Source organism: Tamandua tetradactyla, chromosome 8 (genome assembly GCF_023851605.1).
Source record: "Tamandua tetradactyla isolate mTamTet1 chromosome 8, mTamTet1.pri, whole genome shotgun sequence".
In the NCBI taxonomy this organism is placed as follows: Eukaryota; Metazoa; Chordata; class Mammalia; order Pilosa; family Myrmecophagidae; genus Tamandua; species Tamandua tetradactyla.
Window position 1 is genome coordinate 55,770,304 of NC_135334.1, and position 25,213 is coordinate 55,795,516.

At 37.6% G+C, this 25,213-nt stretch overlaps 1 long non-coding RNA gene and 1 other non-coding gene across 2 annotated transcripts; one reads left to right on the forward strand and one right to left on the reverse strand.

Annotated features, from left to right (window-relative positions):
* Positions 1–3,406: 3,406 nt before the first annotated feature.
* On the reverse strand, positions 3,407–7,745 carry LOC143644393 (uncharacterized). The gene is made up of 3 exons (XR_013156667.1): positions 5,975–7,745; positions 4,599–4,674; positions 3,407–4,418 (listed from the first exon to the last, which is right to left on the reverse strand). It is a non-coding gene; the product is annotated as an uncharacterized LOC143644393 (long non-coding RNA).
* A 16,332-nt stretch (positions 7,746–24,077) lies between these two features.
* LOC143645369 (U6 spliceosomal RNA) lies at positions 24,078–24,189 on the forward strand. Its single transcript, XR_013157088.1, has one exon. It is a non-coding gene; the product is annotated as a U6 spliceosomal RNA (small nuclear RNA).
* Positions 24,190–25,213: the final 1,024 nt, after the last annotated feature.

Genomic DNA, 25,213 nt, shown 5'->3' on the forward strand with positions numbered 1-25,213 from the left:
GGCTTCAGTTTCTGACTTCCTCTTCTGCTGGGGCTCATGTGATTACACTGGACTCCCCCAGATATTCCCAGGTAGCCTCCCTATTTTAAGCTCAACTGATCTGTAACCTTAATTACACCTGCAAACTCCTTTTGCCAGTAATGCAACATATTCATGGACATAACATCAGAGGGTGAAGGTGATCAGGGCCAAAATTCTGCCTACCACACTGGCCATTCCAACTTTGATTTATAAAATCCATACCCATTTATTTTTTGTCTCCATCCATAGAGGGCAAACTTCAAGACGGCAGTGACTAAGTCTGTTTCACAAGTCAGTAGTGTGTGGGAGGCACCTCTTCCAGCTAGGGAGTGTCTGGTGATAACATTTCAGGATTTTTTGTTGTTAGAACAAGTTAACAAAATGTAATTCTGGTTAATTGTTGGACAACATTGCTTCACACATACGTCAAACAGCCCCCACCCTCCCAAAAGAACAGAAACTTCATTAAATTTTTTTTAAAAAAAGAATCCTTTATCTGTCGCCTTTTTAACCATCTCAGACAAACCAACTACTTTTAGTACAGGTAAGTACATCAGATTGTGTTTTTGTTGTTTTTGCTTTCTTTACAAGGTTTTTATTTTCTCATTTGAGATTATAATGAACATGGTCAAGCACAAGTAACGTCAGAAGTAGAATAGAGAATACTATGGAGGCTGGGTTGGTTATGTGAGAGCCTTAAAAATGTTTGATCCTTAATGATATGTACAAAAATATTAAATATCAATAAAAATAAAAAACTTTCCCTCACTAACTTTTTTTTTTTTTTTTTTTTTTTTTTTTTTTTTTTTTAAAGGAAAGACAGAGAGAAGGAAGGAAGGAAGGAAGAAAGGGAAACATTTTTAAACATTTTCTTGTTTTATTGTATTCTGTTTCTCCGTTTTTGTTACATGGGCTGGGGCCGGGAATCGAACCGAGGTCCTCCGGCATAGCAGGCAAGCACTTTGCCCGCTGAGCCACCGCGGCCCGCCCTCTCACTAACTTTTATGAAAAAATGCAGGGCCTTGGGAGTTTTGGTTCTTTCCTCCTCCCTGTTGCATTCACTTTGTAGTTTTGGGTAGGTGCTGGAGAGCACATGTCATCTGCGGGTGGCACTGCCTGTGGTGGGTGGGTGGACAGGCTTCTCTACTGAAGGTGACCACACTGAAATTCTGAGACAGAAAGTGGAGGGAGAATTGGTCACAGCAGCCTTGCTTTTTTTTTTAACATTTCCTTTTTAACTAGACAGTCATCCTCTTTGGTCTTCTGCTTCTGATGTCCACATCATCATCTTCAGCTGCCCGTTCGCCTGTGGCTGCCTCAGCCTCCTCATCTTTATATCCATCCTCTTCCTCACAATCTCCTTCTTCCTCCTCTTCCACCCAGCTTCTTTCTCTTCTTCATCTACCTCACCACCGCCTCCCATTCCTCCTTTTCCTCCTTGACTTTCCCGTTAGTAGGCATCTCTCTTCCATTCTCCATCTCCTCCACAATTCCCTTCTTCTCCTTTAAGTCCTTGGTGGTGATTTCCGAGCTGGTAATCAGGGCTGCATCTAACGTGGTGGGGCATGCCAGTGATCGGATGCAACCATTAAAAAGAGAGCAGGAGTTAGGGGACTCGGGCAAGAAAGCTGCTGGTGTCTGCGGGAACAATGCAAACATGGCTTTCTGAGGAGCCGAATTTTTAGGATTTTTGCAAGCTGGTTGTTAAACTGTTTTTAAATTTTTTTAAACTTACAGTCAAATGATATTTAAAAAGCAGTAAATCTCAGAAATCTCACTTCCTATTCATTTTACTACATATTGTTATTTATGCTCTTGAGGTTATTTTTCACTGATTCCATCTTAGGGTAAAATAAAATGGATATCAATATGCTACTATACATCTCTTCCCACCTCCCTGCTCAGTAACGTTATGCTGGTAGCTTGAAATTGGCCATGTTGGTGGTATTTATACCATAGAAATCAACAACTATGAATTGATGGCTTGATATATTGTTTTGTTGGTTGTCTAGATTTAAGAAAACGATGAAGAAAATGTCAAAGGTACAGGTGAAACTTCAAAGTGTGTCATGTCTATACCATTACCTTGTGATCGCACAAAAACTTGAAGAAAAGTTAATCTTCCTGAATACAAATTTATTATCCAATTCAGCAAATAAGCCACTCACATCATTGACAAATGAATGAAGTTATAACATATATCTTCATTTTACTTTTATCTTGCTCATTAAAGAAGCAAAAATACTCAGTGATGTTTTTATGTGAACTAAATTCATTCATCAATTGTAACCAGAGGTTGGCTAAGGCTACAAGAGACTGGAAAAAAAACAAATGAGAACAATCTGTGGAATGAATTGGCTCTATGGACTTTACAACAAAGAATATTATAAATGGTCTGCTCCACATCCTTTATATCAGTAAAATATATTTTTAAAGTTTATATATGTGACTGTATGTGTACAGTGCACATTTATGAGTATATTATTGCGTATATTGGATGTATTCCCAAAGTTTACCACAATGCCTAGCACACAGTAGGTGCTCAGTAAATATTTGTTGAATTAATGAATAGATGGAAAGCATGGTCAAAGTGATTGGTCGTAGGACACAGGCTGGTCTGGGAAGCGAAGAGAACAGAAAAGAAGTAATGGGTTGGGGGATTTGGGAGGATTCAAGGGACTAGAGGTCAACTGATAATTTCTGTAAGATTCAACAGGAGTGAGGGAGTGGGAGAGAAAGAAATTAAAGGAATACTGATGAGAGAAGACTTTTAGGACTTACAGACAATAATAATTAATATATATTTATCACTAATTATGGGCTAAGCCTTGCACTTTAAATTCACTTAAAATGAATTATCTCCTTTATCATTTATCTTCTTTTATTGGTGTGGAAACTGAGGCTAGTAAGGTTAACTACCCAGACTCAATCACCTAGTGGAAGGTAGAACTCAGTGTAGCCCAAATTCTAAACCTGAATTTTTAAAGCTTGCACCAAAATTGAAGTGAGAACAAGGCTAGGCTATAAGAAGATGCAATTTAAGGCCTTACTACTTGACATATGTTCAGAGGCCCAGAAGAGGCAGCACTTGAAAATTTGTTAGAAATGCTGACTTTCAGGCCTGTCTAGATCTACTGAATCAAAAATCTGCCATTTTGGGGTTATTTTTCTTTTTTTTTTACAAAATATCCTGGAAATTCCCATGTACCGTAAAATTTGAAAACCACTGCTTTGTGGTACAGAATTACCAGCTGGTGACAATATTTCAGAAGGTCATAAAGCTAAAGAAATCAAGAAACACTGTAGGGGGTATTACAAGGTTGAAGCTGCACAGGATAAAGTAAAAGTGCTTCCTTGGGCATTTAGCATATTAAAATTCCCTAGGGAGATTTATAAATTATCAGGCAATTGGTAATTCAATATATGATTCCAATATAAAGCCAAAGTTGAGAACTTGGCAGGAGCATCATGCTAGTCATGTCCCTCTTCTCAGATGTACCAAGTAGGCTCCATTTATTAAAACAAACAATGATACATAGCTATGGATCTGTTTTTGGATTCTAGAGGTTCTAGTCATCTCTGGTCCAAGGATTAATTGCTCCCTCCCCCACAGTGGTTTCTCTTTACACATGTCTGCATTCTTACCCCCAACCTCTGGCTCCTAAGACTTCACATGTCACATACCCTATCTAACTCACCCTGTCTCCTCCTTGCCACTAAGCCACATCCTTTTCTTCTTCCAGCCCACATTTATTTCCGTCCTTCAAACTTATTTTTTATATGATAAACCTTTTCTGCTCACATGACATCATATCCCTCACCAGGACAAAATTATACCATAGATCCTTGGAAACTAATTGCACAGAATAGACAGAAGAATTGAAGGGAGGGTACATAGTTCTATTTGTTCAATCAAGTAGTTATTTAACAACAACAAAAAATGCCACCGAAGCTACTTTTCTTTTATCTGGAGCCTCTGCTGTGCAGTAACAATCTAAGGCCCACAAAAGATTGCTGAGCTCCCTCCCACACACTGCTTTTTCTCCAGTAATAGATTGTGTTCTGGTCGACTGCAGGGACACAATAGTTGACTCATGCTGGCCAGCTCTCAAAAGAGGTCTCAGAAGAAGACAGCGAACAGGGCAAATTGATGCTTCTGACTTTCTATCAATAATCCCTCCCCAGGGTTCGAATTTACACATGGATTCCTGTTACCAATCTTGTTTGATGTCTTTAAACGAGTCTTGTATCTCCATTTTGGGTGAAGTGGAACTTCTGTGAGAACAGAAATTAAAAAAGCTGCCAAGCCTGTCCTCACATGATCAACGGACTGATTAGTTCTGGTTTAGCGACTTCCTCTTTACTCTCACCAGCTGCTGAAAGTGTTGCCAGTAACCCTGATTGGAGACATAATTGGCTCTTTGGGTTTTGTGCATTTTTAGCGATATTTCAAGCTTATGATTAGTGAACTATGTGGACTGAAACTGGTTCAGTTAAGGATAATGGGAAGTATTTCCAGGTTATTATTATTTTTCATCAAAATGATTTATTAAGGCATGCAAAAAAACTTCACTTACTGCCTCTTGTGTTTCTCAGAGAAGAACTTTTTTTTTTGGTGTGGAGAAGCATCGTTAATGGTGGTTTACAGAGATTCTAGGAAAATGAAATGGAGATATAATGTATTTAAAACATGCAAACAACAATCAGTCTCTTAAGTAGGAAGTTAAACAAAATTCTTCTAGCATTTGAAAAGTTTAGTTTGATTTGGGCCTTCTCCTATTCTCTTGTTATTTAAAATTTCCTATATTTATATTAACAAGTTCTAGGAACATACTCATTAATTTATGCCTGCATGGATGTACTTAATCATTTAATTCATTCATTTATTTGATAAACTGTTACTGAAATTCAATATGAGAAATGGGTTTAGGATAAGCAGAAATAAATAAGACATGCTTCCTGCCCTAAAAGTGGCTGAATCCAAAAGATTCAGAAAGGCAGATATGTAAAGATAAAGAAATATTACAGATGTTAAAAATGGAAATTTCTAGAGAATACAATGGAATCCCAGAAAACAGCATGATCAACACTATGGGAAATTTTTCTTGATTAAGCAAATAAAGAAAGAAGAGGAGGAAATTCCTTTAAAAAAGCAAGCTGCAGTCAGATGTACTCAGATTCTGTCTAGTGCTAGCTTTTACATGAAACCCATATGTCTACTAGGGTAAACTTACTACTTAAGCTAAGACTACCTAGAACCCCCATGTCACAGTCAACGCATTTCCTAAGACTGCTATGAATTCCTGGTGGACTGAGGTTTCCACTGTCACTTCTAGCGCCATGCTCTTGCTCCCATAAATCAGTTCTATTTGTGGATTATTTTGTCTTCCCTTGCACAGTACCCCTGATTTATATCACTTTGATACGGGTGTGGACTTCCAAATCTTACCCTGATCTGAAACAACAACAAAATCATACAGATCGGGTACTTGTATCTATAATAAAATGCAAACAGCAAAGAACCCAGAATTCTTATATGAGAGCCACCTTTGTCTTTTGGGGCATCCAGGCATAGGGGTGTACCCACCCTTTGCTCGTTTTGATAGCTTCTCTCTACCTACCGCACACCCTTTTCCTTCTGGGTAGTCTCCAGGCTTGTTCCTGGGAACTCCAATTTTTTTCCATATCATTCAGAGTGACACAGTTTTCTCCAGCAAATTTCAACTCTTGGACCACTTTCTGTTTGTTTAACTTTTTATTTTGAAATACTCACAAACGTACAGTACAGTTACAAAACTAATACAAATCTCATACAGAGCCCTCCAACATACCCTTATCTAGAAACACTTTTACTTCAAATCCTCCAGGGTTTCAGTAACCCTGGGATAAAAGCTTTTGTTCTTAAAAGAAATTATCCTTCTAATATAATCTGTTTTCCTTACAAAGTACTTACGGTTTTATATAGCAACCTCCTCCTACATTTCACTCAGCACCCTTCACATTTAAGGATGACATTACTATTCATCAAATTCTGCTTTCTTTTCCTACTTTTGTTTTGGTTTTCTTCAGAGCCTGTTTACAGGAAGTCCAAATCCATTATTGTGCAACCATGCCTCACTTTGAACCCCAAACATTTTTTAGTCTGATTGTGATTTTATTAAATTCGGAAGTCCTAAGTCTCCAGAAATCCAAAACACCCCCAAGAACAAGTGTTATCCCCAATTATAATATTAAAAATGGGCCACTGTTTCCAGATTCGTTTACTTGTTCTACAAACATTAGTCAACCACCAGACAATGGAAATATTTTTAAAAATTAATCTTTGTTCTGCCCAAGAAGAGTTAACAATTTGAACAAATAAAAATTCCAAAAGACTTTAAGGAAAAGCAGAATCTTTAAAATTAGTGAGTGTGCCTCCTAAGGGTATGACTTTAAATAGGCAATCATTTCTTAGAGCATACTTCCTGGTTCTGCACATTAGAACATGTAAAAGGGATGAGAAATGGAATACTGCCAATAGCCTAGGGACAATCACAACTATAATGGTTAAAAATGCTCCCCAAATCTGACTGTGTTCATGGGTGATCATAAATTAATTTGAAAATTTCTGTTTATCAGCACTAAGGAACAATATGAAGCTTCAAACAGTTCACTTTACTACAAAGGGGATGGCAAAGAAGAAAAAAGGAATAAAAAGACCCATCCCATACACCAAGAAGTAAGCTTCTGGAACTTATTCAAGAGTGACACTTTTCTTCAGAAAAGTCTAAATTACTGAAAAAAGTTGACTCTCACCCCAAATGGGAATGAACAGTTTTTAATTATCTCAGTATTAGGTGATCTGGGACATTCAAATATTTATATCCGCTATATTGCCAATGATAACACTACCCGGAACCATAAAAAACAAATATAATGTATCTTGAAACTTGAATTTTCTGTGAGCCCATGTTTTACCTATTCAATCGATGAGAGAAGAGAATAAACTTTGCAACATAAAATACACTGGTGCTTGTATTAGATAGGGTTCTCTAGAGAAGCAGAATCAACAGGGAATACTCGCAAATATAAAATTTATAAAAGTGTAACATGTGACCGCGGGAAAGCAGAGCCCAAAATCCGCAGGGCAGGCTGTAAAGTCAATGATTCCGATGGAGGGTCTGGATGAACTCCACAGGACAGGCTCACCAGTCGAAGCAGGAAGAGAGCCTGTCTCTTCTGAATCCTCCTTAAAAGGCTCCAAGTGATCAGATTAAGCATCACTCATTGCAGGAGACACTCCCCTTTGGCTGATTACAAATGCAATCAGCTGTGGATGCAGCTGACATAATCATGATTTAATTCTACAAAATATCCTCATCACAACAGACAGGCCAGCACTTGCCCAACCAGACAACCAGGTACCACCACTTGGCCAAGTTGACACATGAACCTGACCATGACGGTGCTTTATGTTGGAATGGGGAAGGACAAAGGGATTGAGAGATGACTGCTAAAGGGTATGGGGTTTTTCTTTGTGGAGTAATGAAAATGTTCTAAAATTGATTGTGGTGACAAATTCACACATTAGGAATATACTAAAACCCACTGATTGCATACTTTGGATGGATTGTATGGTATGTAAATGTATCTCAATATAAGCGCTTTAAAAAAATATATTGGGGTGGTGCGACGGTGGCTCAGTAGGCAGAATTCTTGCTTTCCACGCAGAGATCCAGATTCGATTCCCGGTGCCTGCCCATGCAGAAAAAAAAAAAAAAGATACATTGGTGTTGGGGTGCATGGGTGGTTCAGTGGTAGAATGCTTGCCTTCCATGCAGGAGACCTGGGTTTGAGACCTGGGTTCAATTCCCAAACCACACTCCCCCCACCAAAAATACATTGGTGCTAAAGGAAATCCAGGGAAGCCACCCTCAAAATTGTTTGGTTATGTAAATTATTATGAATGCCTATTGGGTGTAGTTTCTCTACTAGGACTTCATGTAAAGTCTCATGTTGACTCTTCTACCCTACCTAGAGAGCTAATGTGCACTGACCTTCAGATGTTCCTAGAGGCTCATTAGGCCATGACTGTTGGACTATTGACCTGAAACTATACTTCCTCTGCTGGAAAAATTTGGTTTTGATCAGCCATCACTCTGAATCTAATTTAGAGTATACTATCATAAAGCTTTCCAAAAAATCACCTAGATAAGTAACAATAAGGGAAGATAATACAAGCATGAAGTCATCTTGTGCTTGGGAATTACTAATCAGATCATGTCCATGAACTATGAACTCGGGCACATTTCTTTTAGTTCCCTTTTAGTCCCCAATCTCTTTCCTAAGATAGGAAGAATATCTTTTAACCAAACCTCGAAAGAAATTTCACTAGAAGAGTGCCAAGAAATACACATGGAGGATGTTTGAAAATGCCCTTTTAATGACATATTTTTCTTGACATTTCAAATCCTACACTATTTGCTTTGTCAAAAGAACCATGTGGTTTGAAGCCAGTATGTACCCCCAGAAAAGCCATATCCTTTAATCCTCATTCAACATTGCTGAGTGGGAACTTTTTTATTGTTTCCATGGAGATATGACCCACCCAATTATGGGTAGTAACTTGATTAGATGATTTCCATGGAGATGTGACTCCTCCAATCAAAGTGGGGTTATTTCCTGGAGCCCTTTAAGAGAGAACCATTTTGGAAAAAGCTTTAGAGCCACCTGTACTCAGAGCCAACAGAACAGACAGAGCCTCAGGGAAGCCGTTGAAGATTCTTGGAGAGAAAGCTAGCAGACATTGCCACGTGCCTTTCCAGCTGAGAGAGCAGCCCTGAACATCAACCTTCTGGAACCAAGATATCTTTCCCTAGATGGCTTAATTTGGACATTTTTCTTAACCTTGCCTTAATTTGGACATTTTCATGGCTTTAGAACTGTAAACTTGCAACTTAATAAATTCCCCCCCCCCTTTTTTTAAAAGCTGTTCCATTTCTGCTATATCGCATTCCAGCAACTTCCCAAACTAGAACAAATCATTAAAGTCTGGCAAAGGATAAAGAGTCTCTTCTGCCACCACTGGCTAAGAAACCACTCAAATAAGTGTTATCCATTCCATTTTACAGACTAAGAAACCGAAGATCAAAAATGTCAAATCATTAGTCCAATATCTAAAATTGGTCTTCTCTATTCTCTTCTTCCACTTTCTGAAGACTCACCTCCCTTTTTAACTCTTCTGTTCATGTCAAATGCTTTCCTTTTTTCTCTCCAGACTTTGCCTAATATTCCAGAATAACAATATGCAGGATTAGGCCTGCATTCTCAAGAAACATACACACGTCTCCAGTCTTGTCTCAGGACCTTCATTTATTTTTTAAGAGCTCAGGCAGAATTTTTCCTGCTACTCGTTGTATCATGATTTACATTTTAAAACCAAATTTGAGAAAGTGATTGATTTTGAGGAAAGAATGAATTCTTCATGATGGGTTTAGGAACTGCAGCAGTAGGAAGATGTAAGAATGACAGCTTTCTAAGTGATCCTGAAATCACACCACCCCAGCATCAGCCAGTGGGATGGCCTTGGTTTGTTACTGCCAAGCCCAGCCCCTGAAATCTGTTATTGGAAGATGGCCATCCTTGTGTAGGGCCCATGAATCAACACACTAAAAACCAAAAGAAAAGGTTTCAAAAATACAGGGCATGAGTGGGATGATTTCAGATCTCAGTCCGATAGTGTTTAAAAAAGTGGGAAAACCCAGAGCATTCTTCTTCTCACTGCCCAGAGATTAATCATCTACTTGGTTATCTTACTTCATCATTCACTCAGCCTGCAGTTCTATTCTAATAAACCATCTGGTTACTCCCACAGATGTTTCCAGACTTCACTTTTCTTCACAGCTTGCTGGATCACCATATTTTAATAGAGCATGATCTTTTTTTGTCAGTGCTGAATAGCATTTGAACATAGGACTAACCTAGAAAGAGGATATTTTGAATTGATTATAAGTAAATCTGCAGCTAAAGCAATGGTCTGCAAGGGAAATTTGTACCTACTAACACTTTCTCTGTACTCAAGTTAAAGAAAAATAGGAAATATTCTGGAGCAGCAAGAAAAAAATCTGAGATGATTGTATGGTAGCCCATGACAAAACTCTGGGATCTGTCCTATAACTATTTGTTGAAGAGTACTTTGAAAATTATTGCTTTTTTCTTTCTTTGCTTTGTATATATGTTATATTATGTAATAAAAAATGTCTTTTAAAGAAAATAAAAATAGGAAAACAGAAAGAGAAGCTAATTTCCAGCAAGTACTGATCCTGTCCTGATTTTTCCCATAGTTATTTGACACATGAACAAATGCTTGAGTTTAATTTCCTTGTTGTTACTTGTCTTGTCTCCTTTTTCCCCCAGTGTTGCAACTTACTTACCCAAGCCACATTAACCCTTCTAGGCAAGCATAAATGGGGATTTCCATTAAACAAATTTCTAGAGAAGGTCTGATGTTGGCCACTGAATTGGAAGTAACTGTGAATCTCTACTGTATACAAAACACTAACTCCATTCGTTACCATCAGCTTCCCACTCTAGTATTTTAATGTTCAGCCAAAAAGACTGAATTTAGAATATGCCTCTTTTCTAAGAGCTATAAGTACATCTAAAGAGCTAAATTCAATAGTTGATATGAGAAACTGAGACATGACCTTGAATTGGGATTTTTCTGAGACACCTCATTAGATGTCTGGGCTCTGGGCATTAAATTTGACCCACAGCTCAACAAACTCCTAGTAAAACCTACAATGATCCATAGCAATAGGAACCATAGATAAAAGGGGAAAAAGACCCACTTCCTGGCCTTGTGTTCTTCACAGTCTTGTAGAGGACAGAAGTAAAATAACTAGTATCAGTACTATAACTCTATAAGGCAGACTATTGCTAATGGATGTTAAGATTAATCCTTAGAGAGGAGCATGAAGTGGCATGGTGTTTCAATGATGCTGAAAGAAGTTTCAGCTTGTTTACTACATGCATTTTTCTGTATTTTTATTATATTTTAATAAAAAATAAAATGTGTTAAAAATCCTTACACTACCTACACACATTTTGCTCTAGTTCCCCAGCAACGTTTCCTGATTTCATCCTAGTCATAGTTGCCATTTGATCAGCTTGAAGACTTTTTCAAAGAAGGCAGGATGAAAACAAATGAAAAACATCAACAAAAGAAATAGCTGCCATTCCTTAAGTGTTGCAATGTGCCAGGCACCAGACCAGGCAAAAAAGATCAAAAGTCACAGTATAGGGGAGAACTTTCTTGACCATTACAGGTCCCAAACTGGGACATAAGGCTGCCTTATTGCTATATTTTCAGCCATAGGGTTAAGACGCGTACATGTGGGGTAAGAATTTGAATATTACCAGGTGAAATAAGCCTTTTCTAAGGAATCTCTAATCTTACTAGTGTCTTATGGCCACCTGCTTCACACATTTCTGTTATCTGCAGGACCCTGAAAGGTAGTCAAGTTTCCCAAACAGGTCTGGGCTCTTCTAGTCTTATAACTGTCCTAACATTTCATATTTTCAGGTCAAACTCAAACTGTATGAAGAATGACTGAGCAGTCTCAAATATCCCAGCACGTCTTATAAGCTGAACATAAATCACAGGTCAGGTTAGGTAGCAAACACATCAATGAAAAGGAAGAATTACTTATCTTCTACAAGAGAGGTATGGGAAAGTCAGGGGACAAATCCTTAACTTTTTTAGTAGCCATATTCATATGGTCAGAAATAACTACCCTCATAAAGAAAAGGAATAAAAGTAAAAATCATAACCAGTTTTTTTTGCATGGGCAGGCACCAGGAATCAAACCCGGGTCTCTGGCTTTGCAGGCGAGCGCTCTGCCTGCTGAGCCACCGTAGCCTGCCCATAACCAGTTTCTACTGTTTAAAAAAGAATGTGGTTGCCTTACTTGTATCCAAGGAAATTATAAAAGATTTTCCTTTGCTCTTACCCTTTTCATTCCACCTCCATCCCTGCCCATCCCTCCTTTCCATCTCTTTTACTCCCAATTGCTATGTCGCTGTTTCTAAAGCCATGGCCACCCAGACTGAGAGGGACCAGATGGCAGTGACTTTATTTTACTCATGTTGTACATCTACTTCCTAGCCCTGTTCAAACACCAAACAGCCACTCAATATACATGGGTTAAATAACGAAGGGAGATAGTTTCAAGGCCGATATAACTATGAGACTAAGCATAAACATGTGAGATAAACATAAGAACCCATTTAATTAATCCCCTAAAAAATTTGAGTCCTCTGTAAATATTATTTAGCCCAATCCCAGAAACCCACTCCAAGAATAACACTGATTTCACTTCTCTATGAGTGATCTTTTCTGATTAACTTTCATTCTTTTTACATGTAGCTTTGGCAGTACCAAAGCAGCTAGCTGCTGAAAATGTGCTCATGATTTTTCTTCTGATTTGTTTTTTCTAAGATAATGTTATTTTTTTTTCCCGTGAGTCAGTCTTCTCTGTAACTGTGGTGACCTTTTCTCAACCACCTTGACTGCTTCTCTTTTGTTTTAAATATTCTCTGGGTTGCCTAAGTTCTCCCCATCCTTTCCCAGTCTAAAAGAGAAAGAAAAAATTATGCCTATTAGAAGGGTGGGGGGGAAACTCTGTCCACAATTGTGATATAAAATAGCAGAGACAAGGGGGGAGGACCCCAGGCTGATGAGGGATCCAGCAAAACTGAGAAGATTCCAGGCCAGGGAACACACATTGAGGAATTTGGAAAAGAGATCCAAAAAGACACTTTTAGCAAAGAAATAAAAAGAAATGGGTGAAAAGGCTTATCTGGGATATCTTTCCCATTTGTAAAAGTGAAGCAGAGTTCAAAGTTGGTAAATTCATTCATACATTTGTTCCTGCAATCAACATTTATAAAGCAGGTGGTTTACTGTTAACAAGCCTCAGAGCTTGTAACTGGGCACTTTAGTTTACCCAAGCTGTAGTATGTGATATACAAGAAATGGAATGGCTTTTAAAAGGGGGAATTTATTAAGTTGCAGGTCTACAGTCCTAAGACCGTGAAATTGTCCAAACTAAGGCAAGTTGATGAAAAATGTTCAATCTAAGCATTCTGGGAAAGATACCTTGGCTCAAGAAGGCCAATGATGTTTGGGGTTTCTCATTCAGCTGGAAAGGCACATGGCTACGTCTGCTAGCTTTCTCTCCAGGCTTCTTTAATGACTTCCCTGGGGCTCTGTCGGTTCTGGTGGCTCTGAGGCTTTTTTGAAAATGGTTCTCTCTTAAAGGACTCCAGTAAGCAACCCCACCTTGAATGGTTAGAGACACATCTCCATGGAAACCATCTAATCAAAGGTTACCACCCACAATTGGGTGGGTCATATCTCCATGGAAACAATAAAAATGATCCCACCCAGCAATACTGGATGAGGATTAAAGAACATGGCTTTTCTGGAGTACGCAATTGCTTCAAACTGGCACACTTGGCTACTGTGAAAAGAAATAACTTTGCCTTAAGGAACTCAGAATCAAGGGGCAAACAAATGTTAAAGAAAACCTCACAGATGTATTGATTTTGAACAAGGTATAGGTCTATTTCAAACTTGCCATTAAGGGTACCAGTTTCAAAGAAAGCGAGTTCAAAGCTTGCTTCTGCAAAGAGAGTTTTTATAGAAAAAAGTGAGACATACAGATTGAAAACTATGATGCATGAAGTTCATCATGAATAAAGACAAAGACCTTTGTGACTGATAAGAATTATTAATAAAAGCAAAAAATGACAGTATAAATGTTCAATGCCTCTGCTACATTGAGATTTGGAGATAGATGTTCAATGTTCTCACCAGGAGAAGTTCCAGGATTCTCTGATCTTTCCCACACCCTAAATGGAATATTTTTTCAATCAACAAATTCTCTTCACTCTGACTCATCAAGCATTCTTGTCATCACTCAATTGGTGTTCGAAAATATTTTATGTCAGAGAGACCTGGTTTGAATATCAGTTCCACCACTTAACCAGTTTTTTATGTTGGAGGAGTTAATTAAACATTCTGAACATCAGTTTCCTCATTTCTAAAATGGAAATAATTTCCCATCTAATAGGGCTGTTGTGATGATTAAATAAGGTAATGTATGCAAAAAGACCTGGCCCAGCCCAAATAAGCATCCTGTAAATTACAATTGCTTTTTTTATATCTTCTTCTTCACTCACCCTCACCATCAGCATAATCTTCAACACCATTTTCTTCATTCAGGGTGGATGCACTCTGCTCATTATATGAGGTAGAAATTAAAATGTCTAAAGTCTGAATCTTAGCTTCAAAACTTAGTAGTTATGAGATCAGGGCAAATTATTTCACATTTTTCATTTTGAATTCCTCTCCTAGAAAATGGAGATAAAATAATAACAACAGCACAGGGTTGTGACTTCAACCAATTGAAGTAATATGACAAAAGTGTCTACTACAGCTTTGGGCACACAGCAGATCCTCACAAAATGGCATTTCTATTACCCAACGGCAGGTATCATAATCTGGCCACTGGGGAGGCATTCCTGTGTTATAAATAAGCAATCCCCGGAGAAAGTGATCAAATCACATTACAGAACCTGGAAAATTTAGGAGGTGATCAGGATCTCTTACCAAGAGTTGTAGCCGGCACTTAAGAAGCTCTGCTGCAAATAATCACTTGTTCTCTGATTTAAAATGCCCTTCACTGTAGTATAATTACAGGTAAATGTGGGATTTTTTAGAATAGATACATTAAAAAGAGACAAAAACAGAGTATTCGATTAGAGGAACTGAGTTCTATGTTGTGTGTCTATACCCCAGAAAAGATCACGTTCTTAAAGCTTCTCCATTCCTCTGGATGTAGTCCTAGTGAGGGTGGGTCCTTTGGATTCAGTTATTGCAGTTGAGGTATGCCCCAGGTGGGTCTCAATCCTTTTACTGGAATCCTATATAAGAAATGAAATTCAGAGAAGCACATGCAAGAAACACGAGAGAAGTTAAATGATAGAAAAACACAGAAATCAGAGAGGAAGCCAGAAGCTGGAAGCAAAGAAACCTGGAAGAGATCAGCAGCTGTTGCCACGTGCCTGGCCATGGGACAGAAGAGCTGCGGATTGCTGATAGATGGTCTTCAGGGTTGAAGCATCGCCTGTTGATGCCTTGTTGGGACATTTTCACAGACTAAGAACTATAAGTTTGTTAGTTAATAAATCACCATTGTAAAAGCCAACCCATTTCTGATATATTGCATTTCATTCGCTCTATCAAACTAAAACAGTGTCTAAGGTGTAAAAATATTGATTAGAAAATTCTTGTGGAGAAGTCAGGGGACTCAGTTCTATTTTGGACATACGTGGCCACTAGGAATGAGAACAGTTTCTAAGAGATTCATATCCTCAGTCACCACACCCCATGTTCACCTCCATGTTCCATGTATCGAGAGCTCTGATCCATGCGCCATCCACTCTGAACTAACAGGTATTATTTTGTGATTTCTCATTTCAAAGACTTCATTCTTTAAGTGCTTCTCCCAAAAATGCATTTATGTACCTCTCCCTTGCCTTTCTTCTACCTCTTACCTTTTTTTTTTTTTTTTTTTTTTAAGATTCTGCTCAAAGGTCACTTTCTCTGGAAAGACTTGCTTGTTTCACACCATCACTGCCCTTTCTCGTTGTTTCCTTGGCCTTTGCTGCCTTAACCTTCACTACAGATATCCCAGCAATAGCTTTTTATTCACCATCTTTTCTTGTGCTTTAGAACTCTTTGGGGTAGAACTGGATTTTGTTTCTCCTTTTTACCTCAGGCCTAGCCCACAGTAAGCTCTCAATAAAACTTTAAAATTGATAGGTAACACAGCAAGCAAACTCACCACCCTCCCCGTTTACGTGGGACATGACTCCCAGGGGTGTGGCTATTCCTGGCAACGTGGGACAGAAATCCCAGAATGAGCTGAGATTCAGCATCAAGGGATTGAGAAAAATTCCAGAATGAGCTGAGACCCAGCATCAAGGGATTGAGAAAACCTTCTCCACCAAAAGGGGGAAGAGTGAAATGAGACAAAGTGTCAATGGCTGAGAGATTCCAAATAGAGTCGAGAGGTTATCCTGGAGGTTATTCTTACACATTAAGTAGATATCACCTTGTTAACCAAGATGTAATGGAGATGCTAGAGGGAACTGCCTGAAAATGTAGAGCTGTGTTCCAGTAGCCATGTTTCTTGATGATGATTGTATAATGATATAGCTTTCACAATGTAACTGTGTGATTGTGAAAACCTTGTGTTTGATGCTCCTTTTATCTACCTTGTCAGCAGATGAGTAGAACATATGAAATAAAAATAAATAATAGGGGGAACAAATGTTAAAATAAATTTAGTTTGAAATGCTAGTGATCAATGAAAGGGAGGGGCAAGGGGTATGGTATGTAAAATTTTTTTTTCTATTTTTGTTTTATTTTTCTGATGTCTTTTTATTTCTTTTTCTGAATTGATGCAAATGTTCTGGGAAATGATCATGATGATGAATATGCAACTATGTGATGATATTTGAATTGCTGAGTGTATGTGTTGGGAATGTTTGTGTTTCTTTCTTGTAATTTTTTTTAATTAATAAAAAATTTTTAAAAATTGATAGGTAAAAAATAAATACAGAAATAAGGTCAAAGTTAGAGGGTACAAGGGTAGTTTGGTGGTAGAATTCTTGCCTGCCATGTATGAGACCTGGGTTCAAGTCCTGGTCCATAGAATTACAAACAAACAAGCAAAACAAACAAAAAATTCAAAAAATGGTGCTGCAATAATAAGATATTCACATGAAAAAATAATGAAATGTGACCCTGCCATACAGCATACAAAAAATAAAATGGTCAAAGTTAAGGAATAAAAATAAACAGCTTTATTTTTAACTTGGAGGCTGAAGGGCAAATGTTGGGACTTAACAGAAAATAATTCTTAGCAAGAGTTTAGCATTTCTTTGTTTTGGTTTGATTTTAGTTTGAGGCCCAATTTTCTCCTAAAAGAATCATAAAAATTATGATCTTTCAAAGATGGTTGTAGGGTTTGTACAAGATAATATATGTGAATGTGCATAGCATAATACATGGACAAAGGTAAGTGATCAATAAGATATTTCTAATCTAACCATCAATAAGATATTTCTAATCTAACCTAGTTATCAGTAGTCTTTTCATAAGAACCAGTGTGCTGGCAATAATTAGTCACTGGCACAGACTTTACTGAAGATTTTACAGAGGAAATGGAGAAAAATATTTACCTATTTCTCCCCACCACAAACTAATGAGTGGCTATTTGGAGCAGAGTCCCTTTCACTGACCTCCACTGCAATGTCAGGTAAGTGGGGAACAATCCCCTTTTTTGTGGTAAGCCATTGGAATCTTAGAGTTATCTGCTTCAGCAGTTACCCTACCCTGTTCCTCCTTGCTGGATATTCTGATATAATAATTCTTGTCTCTGGCTGGGACCCTGATTCTCTACTGCTATCCCAAGGAGAATGAAGGGTACTAGAGAAAACTACTTGATTATCTATAGACTTCATAAATTATATATACTATCTCCTATGCTGGTTCATATCCTTCCCTACTTAATATCCATTGAATTTAGTGCCCGGTGTTTGCTTCAACCTAATCCCTGCATCATCCTTGGCTGTCCCTTAGAAATCACATTCCTTCTCAACTCTCAGTTCTGTACTGAGAACTCACCATTGTGCTTGACTTCACTCCCTCTCCAGACCTCCACACCAGGGGACTTGCTCTGACATACATTGATGCTCAGCTGGTTTGTTTTCCATGCTTTTCTCTTTACCTATTTGAAATCCTATGTATTCTTCAAGTTTTAGCTCAAATGACACTTCTATATGGGGACTTTCTGTAACAGCCAAATATACAGGCTTTAGACTTGCGTTTAGATTCTTGGGTCTTCCATTTGTTAGATTTTATCTTGCATAGGTCACTCATAGACTTTGAGGCCCATTTATTCAAATCTTTGACATGGAGGCAACCTCAGTCTTTCAGAATAATTGCACATGCTCAACATAATATATAAAGTACAAAATACCCAGTGTATTATAAGTACTCAATGAACCTAATTACTAATTCCATTGTGTTTAGAACTTCTTTGGCATTTTCATTTTATGAATCTTTTCACACATTACCACATTCTGCATTGGATTACTGATATTTGTACACTTGCCCTCTCCTCAGCACTGGGTTTTGGATTTTGAGCAGAAGTTCTTTCATAATCCTGTCTGTGTCTGTATGTGTGCATGTGTGCATGTGAATTTTTAACAGCATTAAGCACAGTTTATTCAGGGTACAGACTAAACAAATGTGTACTGATGTTTTCATCAAAAAAAATGTGGGTGGTTAAGTAGATTTAGGCTAATATGGTAAGTGCAGGTTTTAAGAAGGAACAATCTTATATAAACAAGCACAAAATGTATCACAGTAAAACTGAAAATGCTATATAAACTGTAGTATGTTAAACAAATGGGAAAGATTATAATTACAAAGTAGGATAAAAATTGGAGTTAAAATGTTGTGTGTTCTCCTGTTACCTTTAAGAGCCCATTTCATAATTTCTCCTTGCATTGCTTTCTTTCCCTGGGAAGTGAGAAGAATAATTCCCTGTTGAGGGAAATTAAGCTCATTGGTCATTTTTCACCAAGGAATTGCACAATAGAACCAGACACAATTCTATAACTTCTCCTCTTTCTTAAATGTTGAAAGAAAACCCTATGGGCAGCTGGTGTGAGCAGAGAGAGACTTTAGCATGTGATCAATTATTCATGTTTACTGAAAAGAAATTTGACAAGATTCAGAAAATTGAGGGTCCATGACAAAAAAAAAGTGGTCTTCACTTAACTTACGTATTTCAGCTACCCAGAATTTTTCCCGTCACAGAGGAAATTGACTACAATAAATATACTGAACACTTTCATTGTATGTAATGTTCAGCTTTGAATTAGTGTTAAGATCTTGTTTCCAAATTCTCTACTCAGAAAGTTGATTTATAGCTTTGTGGTTATTTTTCCACGTGGGTTTCAAAGAAGCTAAAAGTTACCAATTCCACTATGTGAAATTAAGTACCAGGTTAAAATAAAGAATAAAGGTAACTAAAAATATTTCATGCCCTCATTTTTTTAAGTCCTGAAGCAAAAAGTTACTTTAAAAAAAAAAGAGTTCATATTATGGCCCTTGTTGAAAATACTTCTTTCACTGCCATTTTATTCTGAAGAGCATTAAAGTAACATGAAATCTAGGTTGCTTCTAATTATATAAAAATCAGAAAAGACAGAGCCTTTTCAAACTTGGAAGTCTCCAGACTGCTATAGGGTCTGCTAAAAGTTACCAAAGTGTAAGAGTATCCAACATGTCTATTTCTTTAATGAAATAAAAAATGATTTGAATAATCAGTAATAACAGATCTAGTGCAAAATATATCTGCAAAACACTCGTTTCTTTACCTGTATGATCTGACTCTCTACCGATAGCACTAACAACACAATACATTAGAGATCTACTACATGTGAGGCACAATGTAGTTGCTTTACAGATTACACCTGTCAGGCTGAGTGTGGTTCCCTGCCCCAGTCTCAACCATCACACACATACATCCATAAAAGAAATTCTGGAACCAATTCTCTTGGAAAAGATGTGGTCAGTTAAATCTACCACCCTGTTTGTCTTGATCAAGTCCCAAAATTTAAGGCCCTATGCTCAACAGCCATCCTTAGGTACTTAGTTATATCCATCAACCTCTCCATCCATCCATTTATTCAAATCTATACAAAAGTATCCATTGATTGTTCAACAGTGAGTTAGGCACTTGCCTATGGAATGCAGATACGGTTCCTGTCCCCATGAATTTTGCAGTTTAAAAGAAGAGACAGAAATTAATCAACTAGTTACCTAAATACCTATTTCATTTTATACTATTTAAAGATATATGGGGGAGGGACACAGTGGCTCAGCAGACAGAGTTCTCGCCTGCCATGCCAGAGACCTGGGTTCGATTTCCAGTGCCAGCCATGCAAAAAAAAAGAGAGAGAGATGGAAGAAAACAACAATATGCCATTAAGGAAAATAGCAATAACCTTTAGTTTAGAGGCTTGGAAAAAAATTAAGAAAATGGCATTTAAATGGGCATATAAGAATGATTATGCACTAGATGAGAAGTGAGGGGGAAAATATTCCAGAAAGAGCCTCTAAAATTGAAGCATGGTTTGGACATTTGAGGAACTGAAAGAGGGTCAGTGAGGCAACAGTGTAGTAAGCAGAGGGAAAGGGGTAGTAGAATAAAGCAGGAGCCAGATAATAGAGGGGTCTAATTGATTGTTTAATCATTTTAGAGTTTTTGAAAAAGTATTGAGAAGTGTTAAAGCAGAGGACTAGCATGATAAGATGTGCTTTTTGAAAAAGTCACTCTGGCTACTGGTGAGGAGAAGATTCAAAAGGGACATGGAAGATTAGATGGGAGATAAATGGTGTCCTTTGAACCACTGTAATGGCTGAATTGAGAGATTTTTGTCATATAAAATTGAGACGACTTGGAAATTGTGGTAACCAGCCTCCAAATGGTTCCTAGTGATCCTCACCTCTTTGTATTTAGACTCTTGTATAAATTCCTCCCATAAAGAATCAGATTGACTTGTGTGACCAATAGAATATTGCACACACGGATAATGTGTGATTTCTGATGTTTAGGTCATAGAACACATCGTAGTTTCTGTTTTAGATCTCTTGGATCACTCATTTATGCCATGAGGACATCCAGTTAGCCCCTTGGAAAGGCCCAAGTGGAGTGGAACTGAGGTTTCACTACAACAATCAGAACAAATTTGCCAACCGTGTGAGTAAATCACCTTCATGTAATCTTCCAGCTCATGTTAAGCCTGCAGATGGCTACAGTCTCAGCTGACATCTGAGTTAGGTAGGCTTCCCTCCTCTTCAATTTTTTCTAAGAGTCTGAGCAGGATTGGTACTAATTCTTTCTTGAATGTTTGGTAGAATTCACATGTGAAGCCATCTGGTCCTGGACTTTTCTTTTTGTTCTTAATGACTGATCCAATTTCTTTACTTGTGATTGGTTTGTTGAGGTTGTCTATTTCTTCTTGAGTCAGTGTTGGTTGTTCATGCCTTTTTAGGAAGTTGTCCCTTTTAAATACATCGTCTAGTTTATTAGCATAAAGTTGTTCATAGTATCCTCTCGTTACCTCCTTTATTTCTGCAGGGTCAGTGATTATGTTTCCTCTTCATTTTTAATTTTATTTATTTGCATCCTCTCACTTCTTCTTTTTGTCAGCCTCGCTAAGGGTCCATCAATCTTATTGATTTTCTCATAGAGCCAACTTCTGGTTTTGTTGATTCTCTCGATTGCTTTCATGTTCTCAATTTCATTTATTTCTGCTCTAATCTTTATTTCTTTCCTTTTACTTGTTTTAAGGTTAGTTTGCTGTTCTTTCTCTAGTTCTTCCAAGTGGACAGTTAATTACTCAATTTTTGCTCTTTCTTCTTTGTTGATATAGGCATTTATGGCAATAAAAAAATTTCCCTCTTAGCACTTTGTCTTTGCTGCATCCCACAAATTTTGATATGTTCTGTTTTCATTTTCATTTGCCTCGAGATATTTGCTGATTTCTCTTGTAATTTCTTCCTTGACCCACTGGTTGTTTAAGAGCGTGTTGTTGAGCTTCCATATATTTGTGAATTATCTAGCACTCTGCCTATTATTGATTTCCAATTTCATTCTTTTAGGATCTGAGAAAGTGTTTTGTATGATTTCAATCTTTTTCAATTTATTGAGACTTACTTTGTGACCCATCACATGGTTATCCTTGAGAATGATCCATGAGCACTTCAGAAAAAGGTGTATCCTGCTATTATGGGGTGTAATGTTCTATAAGTGTCTGTTAAGTCTAGCTCATTTATTATATTATTCAAATTCTGTTTCTTTATTGATCCTCTGTCTAGATGTTCTGTCCATTGATGAGAGTGGGGAATTGAAGTCTCCAACTATTATGATAGATGTGTCTATTTCTCTTTTCAGTGTTTGCCTCATGTATTTTGGAGCATCTGGCTTGGTGCATGAATATTTATGATTATTATGTCTTCTTGTCGAATTGTTTATGTATTAGTACATGATGTCCTTCTTTGTCTCTTTTAATTGTTTTATATTTGAAGTCTAATTTGTCGGGTATTAGTATAGCTACTCCTGCTTTTTTCTGATTGTTATTTGCATAGAATATCTTTTCCCAACCTTTCACTTTCAACCTATGTTTATCCTGGGATCTAAGATGCATTTCCTGTAGGCAGCATATAGATGGGTCCTGTTTTTTAATCCATTCTGCCAATCTATATTTTTTTATTGGGGAGTTTAATCCATTAAAATTTAGTGTTATTACTGTATGGGCAGTGCTTCTACGATTTTGCCTTTTGGATTTTATATGTCATATTTATTTTTTCTTCTTTTTACCTTTACTGATAGTCTTCATTTCTACACTCTTCTCCACACCTCTTTCTCCTTCCTTTTCCTATCTGTCTCTAGTGCTCCCTTTAGTATTTCTTGCAGAGCTGGTTTCTTAGTCACAATTCTCTCAGTGATTTTTTTTGTCTGAAAATGTTTTAATTTCCCCTTCATTTTTGAAGGACAATTTTGCTGGATATAGAACTCTTGGTTGGCAGTTTTTGTCTTTTAGTAACTTAAATATATCATCCCACTGTCTTCTTGCCTCCATGGTTTCTGCTGAGAAATCGCATAGTCTTATTGGGCTTCCCTTGTATGTGATGGATTGTTTTTTTCTTGCTGCTTTCAAGATTCTCTCTTTCTCTTTGACATGTGACATTCTGATTAGTAAGTATCTTGGAGTATGTCTATTTGGATCTATTCTGTTTGGAATATGTTGCACTTTGGATCTGTAATTTTAAGTCTTCCATAACAGTTGGGAAATTTTCAGTGATAATTTCCTTCTTTGTTTTTCTACTCCTTTTCCATTCTCCTTCTGGGACACCCACAACACATATATTCATGTGCTTCATGTTGTCATTCAGTTCCTTGGGTCCTTGCTCATATTTTTCCATTCTTTTCCCTGTATTATCTTTTGTTTGTTGGATTTCAGATGTCCCATCCTCCAGTTCATTAATCCTATCTTCTGCCTCTTGAAATCTGCCATTGTAGGGTTCCATTACTTTTTTTCATCTCTTCTACTGTAACTTTCATTCTCATAAGTTCTGTGATTTGTTTTTTCAGACTTTCAATTTCTTCTTTTTGTTAATTCCTTGCCTTCTTTATATCCTCCCTCAATTCATTGACTTGATTTTTGATGAGGTTTTTCCATGTCTGTTCAAACATTCTGAATTAATTGTTTCAATTCCTGTATCTCATCTGAATTACTGGTTTGTTCCTTTGACTGAGCCATATCTTCAATTTTCCTAGCATGATTCATTATTTTTTTGCCGGCATCTAGACATTTAATTACCTTAATTAATTTATTCTGGAGATTGCTTTCACTTTTTTTACCTAGGATTTTCTTGCTGGATGACTTTGTTGTCTATCTGTTCTTTGACAGTCATTCAGCTTATTCTAGACCTCTAGCTTAGATTTTCTTTAACAAATCAGAATTTTTCAGTTGTTTCTTGTTTCTTGCCCTGCCCCCAGCACCCCACCCCCACCCCCCACTTAGGAGGGTCTACTTAGGTATTACAGACCCCAGCCAGATTTTCCCAGACCAAACTGGCCTCCTCTCAAGAGGAAAGAGTCACCTGCATCAGTTTTCCCTAAGGGTAAAGACCTAGCTGTTGAAAGGCTTTCCTATGAAGCCTCTGGACTCTACATTTTTCCTATCCTGTCCAGTATGTGGCACTTTTATACCTGTAGGTCCCACCAGAATAAGGTGATGTGGTACCTTTAACTTCAGCAGACTCTCCCCTCTAGGGGCATGGTGAGACAGAGGAGAGGTTGTAGACTGGCTTTAATTGCTTCACTTTTTCAGACCCTGGGGTCTCTGATAGCTTTAAAATTCTCTTTTTCAAAACTTCTCATCAAAATACTGTTAACAATTGGAACGATACAGAGAAGATTAGCATGGCCTCTGTGCCAGGATGACACGCAAATTCATGAAGGGTTTCATATTAAAAAAAAAAAAAACAGTATTAAGAGTGTGAAAAGGCAAAGGTAACTCACAGACCCACAGACTGAGGGAAAAATATATATATATTTTTTGAATGAGGCATTCAGAATACATAAAGAACACATTCAAAATATTACATATACATATCATATGCAAGCCATAAATAAAACAGTATATCCAGAATAGACAAAGAACACTTACAGATCCATAAGAGAAAAGACAAACATCTCAGCAGAGAAATGGTCAAAAGACAAATAGGACATTCATAGGAGAAATTATCCAAATAAAAAATACACATATGAAAAGGTATTCAATTTTATTATTCATCAAGGAATGCAAAATCAAACCAGTTCAGTACCCACCGAAGTGGCTAAAATGTGTTGGGGACCAGAGGCTAACCTAAGATGGCGATTAAGCCAACATGGCCACCCCGGCTGATGCAATAGCACCTACATATTACAACAAGGTTCTTCACGGAAATAGGTTCCCGCCAAGAGTCTGTTCTGCCCCTTTTTCCCCTGACAATAAGCGCCACCAATCATCTAACCAACCCTTCCCGCCGGCGCAAACTCCCTCCTATCATAATGCTCCACAAATCCTACTTCCCTCCCCAAGTCGGTATATATACACCCGGCTTGCTTAATAAAATTTGCAGCTTGATCAGAATCCTGTCTTGCTGTCCTTCTTGCGTCTCTCTGTCCCATAGCCATTCTTCCCTCAGCAGGTGGCGGACCCCGTTGACTGTCCTGCGGGCCGGGACAAAAATGAAAAAGCCAGAAAATATCAAGGAACTAGAATTTTGATACACCACCAATAGGAATGTAAACTGTGGCAATTACTTTAGAATACTGTTTCCAGAATCTACCAAAACTTAAAACTGGACACATGCTTTGTTCATTTCTATGTAATTGCTGTATTTCAGTACAAAATTAGCAAAACAAGATTTCTGGTAGCTCATAGAATTACCAGCCAGGTATATGGTCAAGTCTAGAAACAATGGTCAAGATTATGCCACAGAGTCAGTTGCACA